This window comes from Vitis riparia, chromosome 5, assembly GCF_004353265.1.
Source record: "Vitis riparia cultivar Riparia Gloire de Montpellier isolate 1030 chromosome 5, EGFV_Vit.rip_1.0, whole genome shotgun sequence".
Taxonomy (NCBI): domain Eukaryota; kingdom Viridiplantae; phylum Streptophyta; class Magnoliopsida; order Vitales; family Vitaceae; genus Vitis; species Vitis riparia.
In genome coordinates, this window is record NC_048435.1 from 20,823,606 (window position 1) to 20,835,954 (window position 12,349).

Here is a 12,349-nt window from a genome sequence, read left to right on the forward strand (position 1 = left end):
TATAAATGAATTTTTATTTCTAGAGAGCCCAATTTTTTGCCCATTTATACCTATTTTTAGAGAATCTATTTGGACCCTTCATTTTGAACCTATTTAACCCTTCATTTTCAATTCATCCCCATCGTTCATTCAGAAACAAATCCTAAAACCCATCTCTTCCACCACAATCGCCTCCCCATATTTTCCCGTCTTTTTTTTTTTCTCACTTTCTTCTTCTTCTTCTTCTTCTCCTCAAAACCCATCTCTTCCGGTTCCTACTACAACTGCACCTCCCCATTTTTTTTTTCTCATTTCTCTTCTTATCCTCTTCTTCCATTTCTTTTCTTTCTTTCCCTCTTTCTCTCGTTGTGCTCACATTTGCTGTCACCACCAACCACCTCGCTGCCAACAGTAGCTCCTACAACGATCAGTTGTCGGCCAACAACGTCCCATTCCCACCATCCCACTATTCCTCTCTCATGGGAACAAAAAATGTGTAGTGAACTATTCGATTCACTACAAACTGACCGATTCACTCGGTTTATCGATCCAATTGTCAGTTCCAACAGTTTGAGGCTGGTTTAATAAGTCGTAGGCTTCAAAAGATGGACCAGATAGGAAAGATCACCGGCCGATGATCGAATAGGTTAGACCAGTCAATTCGATCCGGTTTTTAAAACATTGGTTAAAGTAATAGTAGCAACCACAAGAAAAGTACAACAAAAGTCAAAGCAATAGTAGTAGCCACAAGAAAGTGCAACAAATGGTTCTTATAGTTGCATGTTGCTTTGGCCCCTACTAAATGACATATAGTTGCAGTTTGGAGTTGGCTGCAATTATAGGTTATTATTATTAATTTTTTTAGACTCATTTATGAGGTTCCCCATTAAATCCTTCCAAACACTACAAAAATGGTTTGGATCAAAAACATTTTTCTTCTGAGAATTTGAATCTAGATATTTTGACATTCCATTCAAAAATTTTCTTATGAGAATTTGAGTATATATAATTTTTCTTTTAATTACATTCAATTTCATGTTGTAATAATAGTTGGACCTTATCCCAACCAACTCATAACTGAATAACATTTTTTTCTGGATCCCTTTCAACGCTAATAGAAATTGTAGATTGTGTAAACAGAAAAAGAAAAGGGCTAACCCCTTTAAGATTGGCTCAAAAGCTTCATGGTATTATTCCAAAATTTAGAGAAATACAAAACACATAGAACAACAAAAATGCTTCTTCTAAACATGATATCAATATTACATTTGTAAACCTTTTTTTTAGCAAAAAAAATAATAGAACCATACAATGAATATATACAGATGGTGAAGTCCCAACAAAACAAACCTGCATGAACATGAAAGAGATCCTTTAGATCAACATATTGAGGATATGACTTGACACTCAAAAAGACAGGCCAAGAAGCTTTGAGATTTGATGTTCTGTTAATAGAGATCAATGAGGACATGAAACAACATTTAAATAGTTACTTTTTCTATGAATAAGATAAAAGAAATTATACGACTAACAAAACACCAATGCTTATTTGAAAAAAATGCCATTCATGGACAAAAACTAAAGAAACCAACTGAGATTAGGGGGCAAAGCCATGATATTATCAATCGTCATTCCGATGCAAAACACTAGGCAAACTATTATTACCATTGAGAGCGGCATGATATATTTGCTTCTTAACAAGTCTAATATTAGACAGTATCAAATTACCCTATAGGCAAAATAGAAGCAACAAATGAAATGTGAGTTGCAACAATTGGTTAATCAAAATCACATTTTTGAACAGTATAGGAACCTAACATTCAAACAAAATGGTATGAACAAGAAATTGTTATTCCTTTCATGATACAAGGATTTTTTGCCGTCATAAATTAGTAATTACTTGATACAGAGTAAAATTTAAGGGTACAATAGACACTGCCACCTCATAATTCAAGAACCAACCATCAAGAAAGCTATGTTGAAATCTAATCACCACATCCAAATAGGTATTTATCTGGTCTCAACAAGTGACACCAAGAAATTTTTGTATCTAGTGAATACGTTTGCACACACATGTACATGCACTCTCAAGTTCCATAGAAATTATAAGTAGATATTGTAGGTACATGGCTGTGACCAATTCTTGTCCTAGCTAATAGTTCTAGGCTAGCCCAAGGGTGTCCCTTTTCCAAATTTTCTCTTTATGATGTTGTTTTATCCCTCTAGGGATAGATTGTTAATGGTCACAACCTCAACAATCTTTTTCATGTTTTCATGCATAGATCAATTTAAAAAGGAAAAACGCATTATTTTTAGAGTTTGAACTTCCATTATTTTACCATAGCTACAATGTTTACATTTTTTGGTATTCATGCCCTAGTTCAATCACTCTCCAACTGACATGTGCTTATGGTGTTTTCTTACATGCTTATTGATGAAATCCTCCATTCCCAAGTCCACAATTCATTCTAAGTTTATCAAAAGACATCAAGGCATCATAGAAAATCAACAGTTCTAATATTATAACATCTCCAACATTTGCAGAAAATTAAAGCTGTGACATCAGGCTACAAAGAAGAATAATCAGGAATAAAGCAAGAGTAAAATTAAAAACAAGTAATTAAAGGAGCAGCCCGCATAAAATTTGATGATCTTTAGTAGGAATATACCGTCAAAATTTATGGGATTAACGCATTAGGACTTTTTGAAGAAAATGCTGCAACTCGAGGAGTAGGAGGATGAGATCCCAATACAGTTTTTGTTGGGAAAATTCTAGAAACCCGTTTTCTATTCATGTAAATGGAATAGCTTTAAATGGGAAACACAAAGTAATTCAATTATCTCGCACTGAATCTTCATCATCAAAGAGTAGAAAAAAACTGTGTATGATTGATATAGGATAGAATCCTGTCCCTTATGCCCCTTCCAACTCCACTAGCTTCTCTGACTACTGCACTCTTTGCCAGCTTGGAATCTATTGAACTCTCAGCATGTTGGCATACCAAAATCTTCCGTCTAGCTTTAGTATTATTCAAGGAACTCTCCAAACAATAGCTAGAGGGACAAGTAAACAAGAAAACATAACTTGAGATTTTTCATTTATGCATTAATATTGTCAGGTCCATTCTGCTTCACCTGGATTGATAGGGAGTGAAGTATCTTGCATAGGCTTCTGAAGCAGAGATGATGCTTGTGGAGGCATTCATTTCAAACAGACTCAGACTTCAACCTATTCAATGACCAAGAAGTGTTTTAAGAGCCTGAGAATAATGTATAAATCTACAAACATGAACAAGGAAATAACATTACATTGAAATTAACACCATCTCTTAATACGATTTCAGATATAAAATCCCTATCTGTTGAACTAGCAGCAACAATGATCATCCATGGAGCAAGGTTTGTTGCTGAACCTTAATTTCCTTCCTTTCCAACTGAAGCAACTACCACTACCCCATGGCTAGCAGCATGCAATGACCCCAAGGAGATGGCATCATTAAAATAATCTCCCTGAGGAGCTTCAGAACCTAAGGACAGACAAGATATAAATGCCATCTCTAATTGCATCATCAAAGGCAGCCAGTAAGCCCACATCATAGCAACCTGAGTCCCAACAAGTCTTGTACACTGCAATCCTTGCCATTAGAGCACCTTCTCTAGTACCTCCAGTTGCCAAGCCCTTATAATTCATGTTTGTCACATACCGGCCTGCAGCTGTTGGGGCTGTGTGGCTGCCATGACCAGAATTGTCCCTAGGGGATTTGAATGACATAGACATTATCGGATCTTCTTCAGCTTCATAGCCACTCAAATAATATCTGGCTCCAATCACTTTCCTATGTCATATTTTTTTTAAAAGAGTAAGGATCCCTCTGTCAATAAATTTCCATCAAATGATCTTACCAAATAAGGTGTTACTATTATAAAACTTGTTGCAAGATGATGCATTAAATGCTTCTCCTGATTGGTATTGTCCATTCCATCCAGTTGGTACTGAAGGCATTGTCCATTCCTTCTAAATATTTTATCAAAGGAAACAAGAATTAGTTTGAACAGTGACGCAATCAAGTCAAGAAAGATTTAAAGTTTGAACAATACCACAGTCAAGTCAAGTCAAGAAAGATTTAAACATGCTCTTTGGATGAAATCCAGGAGATCATTCAACCACATCATCACAACTCAAACAAGACATGCATAGAAAACAAATTCAATTACAACAATATAGGGCATAGATATTGATCATTGTTGAGAAACATATATAGTTGCTAAAATGTACATACAAACATCTCATTTTAAAACCTGGTTTGGCCATATTTGAAGAAGTTTTGGATTGTGCACCATACCTAGAAGCCATTAGTCGACTCTCTAGATTGTGCACCTTGTTTTATTATGACATCCTCTTTTTGTTCAAGTATTTGGAAAAGCAAGTCTCGAATTTTTTCTCCCTACAAATAGAGAAGCATTTAAATTTTAAAATAAACCCCAAAAACAGGGAAGGATTTTGTCCCTATATAATATGACATAAACCTAAACTTTAAGTAGGCAGACAACATTTTAGACTGTAGGACCTCAGACGCTACCAACTCTCCTAAAAGCAATTGCTTGTAGGAAAGACGCATACCCTAGCCTTATAATGCATTCACCCAAGCGGCCACGGCGAACAAAAGAGGAGTTGATGGACGCGGCCAACCCTCCGATCTGCCAATAATCTCCCCTCCCCTCCCCCCCAGTGACACCCCTGGGGTTCGAACCTGTGACCTTGACTCTGATACCACTTGTAGGACCTCAAGCGCTACCAACTCTCCTAAAAGCACTTGCTTGTAGGAAATGCGCATACCCTAACCTTATAGTGCATTCACCCAAGCGCCCATGACGAACACAAGGGAAGTTGATGGATGCGGCCAACCCTCCGATCTGCCAATATAGACTTTAAATGGCTACAACCAGATGGTGATTGAAAAATAAGCAGGAAATATCAGTCTGGTGGATTATGTTCCTCTCTGAACATATTTTTAGGAGAAAAAACTATTAAATAAATCTCTTTTGCAGCGCAATAAATAAGTCTAACAGTTTCTTTATGCCTGCTAAGGCTAGAGTTAATACCTGAAGTAGGACAAATCGCGAATTGAAGAATTTTGAAGATATATCTTTCTAAGTTTCCTTATGCTTATCTTTCAACTCCTCCTAAAGGTAACTACTGTTGGGATTTTGTTTCTCTTGGATCTTCGGTAACAAATCGAAGACATGGTTCGGAATGTGGTCCACATTCATTCCATCAATTTAGGAATGAGGATTAACGTTTGGAACCACGTTTGCATCACTACCCCATGTTCTGTGCACGCTCGAAGCAGACTCAGTGATGAAGAGAGGCTTTAAAAAGGGGCAGAGCACTAATGGGTAGGGTCTCCTAAGCCTTCAATATTTTTCAATCTTAAAACACCATCTAAGAAGAGGTTGAGAAAGGTTTAGAAGCACCTGAAGCCAGAAAAATAAATAAAATTGAAGATGCTATTTTTAACCTGTAAGAATGGCAATGACGGGAGGTACTTTTTTGATATGTTTTCAATTCCGCTTATGATCTAATTGTTATTTAAGGATTGTTATGAGCATGATTATATAATTTATGTCTAACATTTGGTATCAGAGCTTTTGTATGCCTTTGTCTTATTCGTTTTTACAATCTGTGTTTTTAATAAAAAAAATATAGTGAGTTTCGGTATTTTGGGGTTTATAGATTTTTAGAAGTTTTTAATGAAAAATATTGTTAGAAATGATTAGGAGATGAGATATCTAACATTTTAGTGTTTTAAATCGTCAATCTTCTATCTGGAATACATAGAAACTGTTGGGTTTCATTTCAAGTCGCAAATGGGTCAAACAAACCTGGTTGAAGGTAGAAGACAACTACATAGGCTTGTCATTTTGACTGTAAACAACCAAGAAATAAGTGAAAAAGAAATAAGAAAATGGGCAGCAATAGCCCAGTTGGTCTCAGCCTTGCCTTTCCCCAATCATTGCCCAAGTTCAACTCCTCCCAACAACAATCTTTTATTTTTATTTTTATTTATTTATTTATTTATTTGTGAAAATTCATAAAATTTAGTGTTTTAAGATATGTTAATTTATGGGTTTCTTTATGGATATTTTATGTGCTAAATTATTTATTTTTGTTAGTTGTAATGTATATTTTTATGGTTTATTATGCATGCAACATTAAGTTAAATAATTTTGCACATTAAATTGATTCTTAAAGGCTCTTTATGGATTTAATTTTAGATATTTATGTGCTTATAATATTTATTTCATAATTTTGTGTATATGATATATTGTTTTATTATACATGCAATATTGAGTTGAATAATATTAGTACATTGATATTGAGTTTTGTGTACATATTGCTTATGGTTTCATGCAATTTATATAAGCTTTTCTTGTGAATTAATTAAATGTCAAGTGATCCATATAATTTTAATTAATTAAGGGGTAGTCACAACATCTTTAATTATGCAAAATTATACATTAAGTGTTTTAGGATCACATATAGAAAAATGGCATTATGGATAATTAATTATATTTGATATAATAAAATTTTATCCCACATGAATTTTTTATTATATTTGTATGATTAATTAGGATGGAATATCAAACTATATTTCTTAATTACCTACAGGAATTAGGAAATGGAACATAATTTGATAGTTTTATCATAAGGTTTTACATGGATCTAATTGAATTAGAACTTTAGCTCACATGCAAGTTTTATGCCACTAGATTCATAATTTTGGAACATGAGTTACATTGGTAAAACATGATATATGGTTATTAGTCTCAATTTTGAATTATAAACATGTATGTTTAATTTTTGTGCAGTGATGCAACCTACGAATTTCTCTAATATAAAATGTAACATTCCCGAATTGAAAGGTGATAACTATAAGGTTTGAAAGGAGAGAATTCTCTTTCATTTGGGGTGCATGGACATTGATTATGCTATCAGGAAAGACAAGCCAATCATTACTGACACCGGCACTACAACAGAAAAGGCTCTTTATGAATATTAGATAAGGCACTTGCCAGTACCCTGATAATGAAGTTTTCATCCTTAAGGCTCACCAATGTGACTGGTGTGCGAGAGCACATAATGCAGATGAGGGATATTGCAACACAATTAAAGACACTCGAGGTTGAAACATCTGACTCATTCCTTGTGCACTTTATTTTGAACACTCTTCCATAACAATATGGACCCTTCAAAATCTTTTACAACACACATAAGGATAAGTGGTCAATTAATGAGCTTCTAACCATGTGTGTTCAAGAGGAAGGAAGGCTGAAAATGGAATTAGGTTAGAGTGCATTAATGACAATGGAAGGAAAAGATCATAATTAGGCCAAAAAGATAGGGAAAGGTAAAATACCACCCCAAGGTGGAATCAAGAAGGTCAATAGGTGCTTCTTTTGCAAGAAGAAGGGGCACATGAAAAAGGGTTGCACCAAATTCTAGAAATGGCTTGAGAAGAAAGGTAAACCAATCTCATTTATTTGTTATGAATCTAATATGGGTGATGTTATTTATAACACATGGTGAATTGATTCTGGTTCTACAATCCATGTTTTGAATACCTTGCAGGGTATGCAAAACCTAAGGAAGCCAATGCCAAGTGAGCAATGCATTTATTCAGGAAACAAGATGCGTTCACATGTGGAGGCTGTTGGAACATGCAGTTTAGTTTTAAGTAGTGGTTTTATTTTTGATTTAGAAAAGACATTTTATGTTCCAAGTTTCTCTAGGAATTTGATTTCAATTTCAAGAGTTGTACCTTTAGGTTATTCCTTTAGTTTTTATGAGACATCTTTCAGTTTGTTTTATAAATCTAATCTTGTTGGAAATAGTACATTGTCTAATGGTCTTTTCTCTATCAATTTGCAAAATGATACCACTAATAACACTATGCATGTTCACATTAGTACAAAACGATGTGTTATGAATGAAGATTCCTCTATGTTGTGGCATCAGAGATTGGGACATATCTTCATACAAATAATTAAGAGATTACTAAATGATGGAGTGCTTAGTACTTTAGATTTTATTGATTTTGACACTTGTGTGGAATGCATTAAGGGAAAATAGACCAACAAGTCTAAGAAGGGTGCCAAGAGGAGCATAGACATATTAGAAATCATACATTTAGATATTTGTTGTCCAAACATGGATGTATATGGTCCGAAATACTTCATCTCCTTCATAGATGATTACTCACGATACATGTATATCTACTTGCTTCATAACAAGAATGAAATGTTGGGTGCCTTTAAAGTTTTTGAGGCTGAAGTAGAGAAACAATGCGGAAAGCAAATAAAGATTGTGAGAACAGATAGAGGTGGAAAATATTATGATAGATACACCGAGGATGGACAAGCACCTAGTCCATTTGCGAAGTTTCTTCAAGAGCATGGGATAGTTGCTCAATACACCATGTGTGGTTTCCCAGACCAGAATGGTGTGGCTGAAAGAAGAAACCGAACATTAATGGACATGGTTAGGAGTATGCGTAGCAACTCCAAGCTTCCTGAATCCTCCTGAATCCTTGTGAACTGAAGCTTTTAAAATGATAGTGTATATATTGCAACTTGCTCTGGGCTGCTTGTGTATGGAGATGGAATTGAGTGTGCAGTTGAGTCGGTCCCTGCAGCTCCTTCAATTGCTAGTTTGGGTCGTGGTATCCGAAGCTTACACCAAGCATCTCAGGTAGCGATGCAAACTGACAGCAATAAGATACATAAATCTATAGAATCCCTAATGTACAGGTTGAAGAAAGTAAAGGTTCAATAAAATAAGAATTTCATATTTCCCTTTGATGTATATTCATTAATGCCTTCCATAAAGTGATGTTGTTTGGATTATAATCAGTGAAATTTCTGAGATTTCTTCTGTGCATATAGATCCTACGATATTGTTTTGTTTTGTAATGGGTGGTTGATTTTTGTTGGCTCTTTTGTATTCTATAGTTTCTTTTTGATCAGATATTCCATAGCTTCTAAATGCACATAATTTTTTTTTTGATGCTTGAGAGAAATTTTAGGATACCTTTTCCAATGTTGATGATGGAATGTGTCCTAATTCTTTTAGGCAGAGCCAACTTGATTCAAAATTATACAGAAAATTTTTTGAAGGATCTTCATTCTTTACTGATGATGCGTTTCTAATTGTATTCGTCTTGTATTATTTCCTGACATTTTTCTTCAAAATTCCTTTCTAATTCTGATAATTTTCTTTTTCCCGAATAATAAATCATGAGCTGGAAGTGATTCTTGTTGCCCTCAACGCTCTCAAATTTTTAGAGAAGGCCAGTTCAAGGCTTAATTAATTGTGTGCATTCCCTTTTTTTGTTCTAATTAGCAAATTATTTGTTAAGATAGTGATTGCTATAAGTGATTTTGTGGATAAAAACCAAGTGGTATTGGCTCTTGTGACCTGGCCTTTGCTTATCCTTGGAAGGTGTTCAATGGTCAAGGTATGAATATTTTATACTTAGCTTTCCTACTTGTTTTGATAGGTATATTAGCTTAATTAATTTTAACATTGACTGGTGTTATTCATTACTTGTAAAGATAAGGATTGTCTTGCAATTCCAATTCACTGCTCTCTTCCACTCCATTACCTGCATTCATTGAGGTTTTCATGGATAATGTTCATTCAGAGTCTGCAATTTCCTGTCCTTGGATCAGTTTTTGAGTCTTCCGATTGCATCAAAGTAAACATACGTGAATTCACATTTTTCAACATGGTTTTTTATAGTCCTACATTTTATCTAGCATTGAACATGATTATGGTGTAGCTGTTTTTCAAGTCTTAACTAAAATACAGAGTTAGGTCTTTTCTGACTCAACCGATCCTTCATTCACAAAATTTTGCAATATTTATACCATATACAAATATGAAAGAAAAGGCAAGAGGTCACACTTGTACTTGACAAATTTGACTGTGACAGAGACAGGTGGCAAACACACCAGTTTACTCTCATCACTGGACTCTGCATCATAAACTTAATGTAAGTGTTACTTTAACTGTCATCCACAAGAGAGGCTGTGTTATGATGCATTCAATGGTTTTGATCATTATGATTGTTCTGTTGGTTCCCTTTCTATCTATAGTCAATTTGGGGAGATTTGCTGCTTCCTGGAGGTCACTCAACTGCCTCTCATGCTAGTTGGTCAATTGGAATCTCTTCTGATGCTTATGATTTATTTGTCCTTTCTGAATTCCTATTGGCAACATTGATCCTAGAACCTGGGGTTTGTAGCATGCTTTGGCTTATCAACATCAAAGTTGTTTTCCTTCTCTGGAGTTTAATTTCTGAATCAATATCTATGGTTCATAGAACACGGCTGTGCTGTAGGTCACACATGTATGGACATGACATGCACATATGGAAACATTTGTCAGTTTTATGTAATTAATCATGTTTGATTGAACATATATTCTTTTGGTGTTACCCTGAACCATGCCTCTTAAAGCAGATTTTGAAGAGATGAAAGCAGCCTTCTTTAATAAATGGCTCAGACCATTTTAAATAGGGGAAAACACTCTTAACATAAGTTTTATTCTGATTTTGAGCCTCTGTTTTCCAAGGCTGATGCAATTAAGAGGTGGCTGAGAAGGAGAAGAGGAGGAGCAGTTTCAATGAGCCCTCACATATCCTGAAAGCTTAATTGGCTGCCAATAAAAGGATGAAAAATAATGGAATTAAAAAGAAGCCTGCTATCAATCTCTCCTTGTAGTAGGCCAGCTCAGCCTGTCCCCATTTGTTCATTTATCGACTTTTTAAAGAATGTATTTGTTTTCTAAGATGGCATGCTTCTTCTCCTTTTGCTATGAGCAAATCAGTTTCAGAGTTGGGGCTGTTCAATAGACAAGTACTGAGTGCTTCCACATCAAAGAGCTGTGGCTACCATAGAGGAGGGTCCTATCAAGTTATCAAACAAATTCTACTAATGATTCTGGTTCTTCAGATCAGAGCTATGAGGGATATTTTGCACACTTGAAGAGTTTCATATCTTACTAAAATCCATTTGATGGGAATCTCAAAAGGGCATGTGGTAATACCATGAGTTTCTATATCCTATTATAACATTATAATTTTATACTGGTTTAAAATTTAGACTCAAAAGTTTATTACTTTCTACTAGGTCTCAAGCTCATAATTTACCCTAATGATTTTTCTGATTAATACATTCAATAGAAACTGAGTTTAAATACTGTTGCTACAGATCTTGCTCTAAATTCTACCATATTCCACATACAAAAATTTTGCTTGGCTTATAGATGGATCATAGTTGTTAATCATGTATCGTTAGTTTTTTTATATAGTGAAAAATGAATAGAAAAAACATGTTTACATGGGCATATATATTGGAAGCATGTAGTATAGATTAATATAAAACTAACCTCATAAAAGATGCCGGATTTAAAGAATTAAACTGTATGATACCATAAGAAAACATTGAGTACTAGAGTTTTAAAAAGTTTAGTTTGACAAAATATAAGTTTAATGTATATGTTCATCACAAAATCCACAAAAATAAACTTTTTAAATTTTTAGAAAATTTGAAGTCTAGAAAATTTGGAGACTTTGGACCTGAGTGGCCATAGGTTGTTTGGCATGAGGCCATTGATGGTGTCCAACCTGAAAATGCTCTGAAAATTTGTGCTTAATGACAATAAATTTTCCAGCAGCTTACCCACCACCATTGGTATCCTTGGAGAGCTTATTGGGCTCTCAGTCCATGTAGACTCACTCTCTGGGAATCTTCCATCAGAGCTTGGAAATCTTCAGAATATTTAGTCCCTTGATCTAAGCCTAAATTTCCTTTGGAAACCTCCCTTCCAGTTAGGAAATCTTATGAGGCTTTTTGATTTTGATGCAAGTCAGAACAGATTCACTGGTCCCATTTTTCCAGAGATTGGAAATTTACAGAGGCTTTGATCACTTGATGTCATGGAACTCACTGACTGGACCTACACCAATGGAAGTCGGCAGATTGATGAGCTTGTATTCAATGTGTGGGAAACAACCACTCTATTGGGGAAATACCAGAAACAATTAGCTATCTGAGAGAGCTTCAGGTACTTAATGTCCAAAGTGTTAAGACTGACAGGGAAAGTTCCAGAAGAAATCTCACTTGACTTACCTAAATATAGCACAGAACAGTTTTGAGGGTGAATTGTCTGCAAGCTTTGGTGGGCTGACACATCTAATTTACCTTCTTGCCACCAATGCAGGGCTGAGTGGAAGGATTCTAGGGGAATTGAGTAACTGCAAGAAGCTCAGGATTCTAAATTTATCCTTTGACTCACTTACTGGTCCAT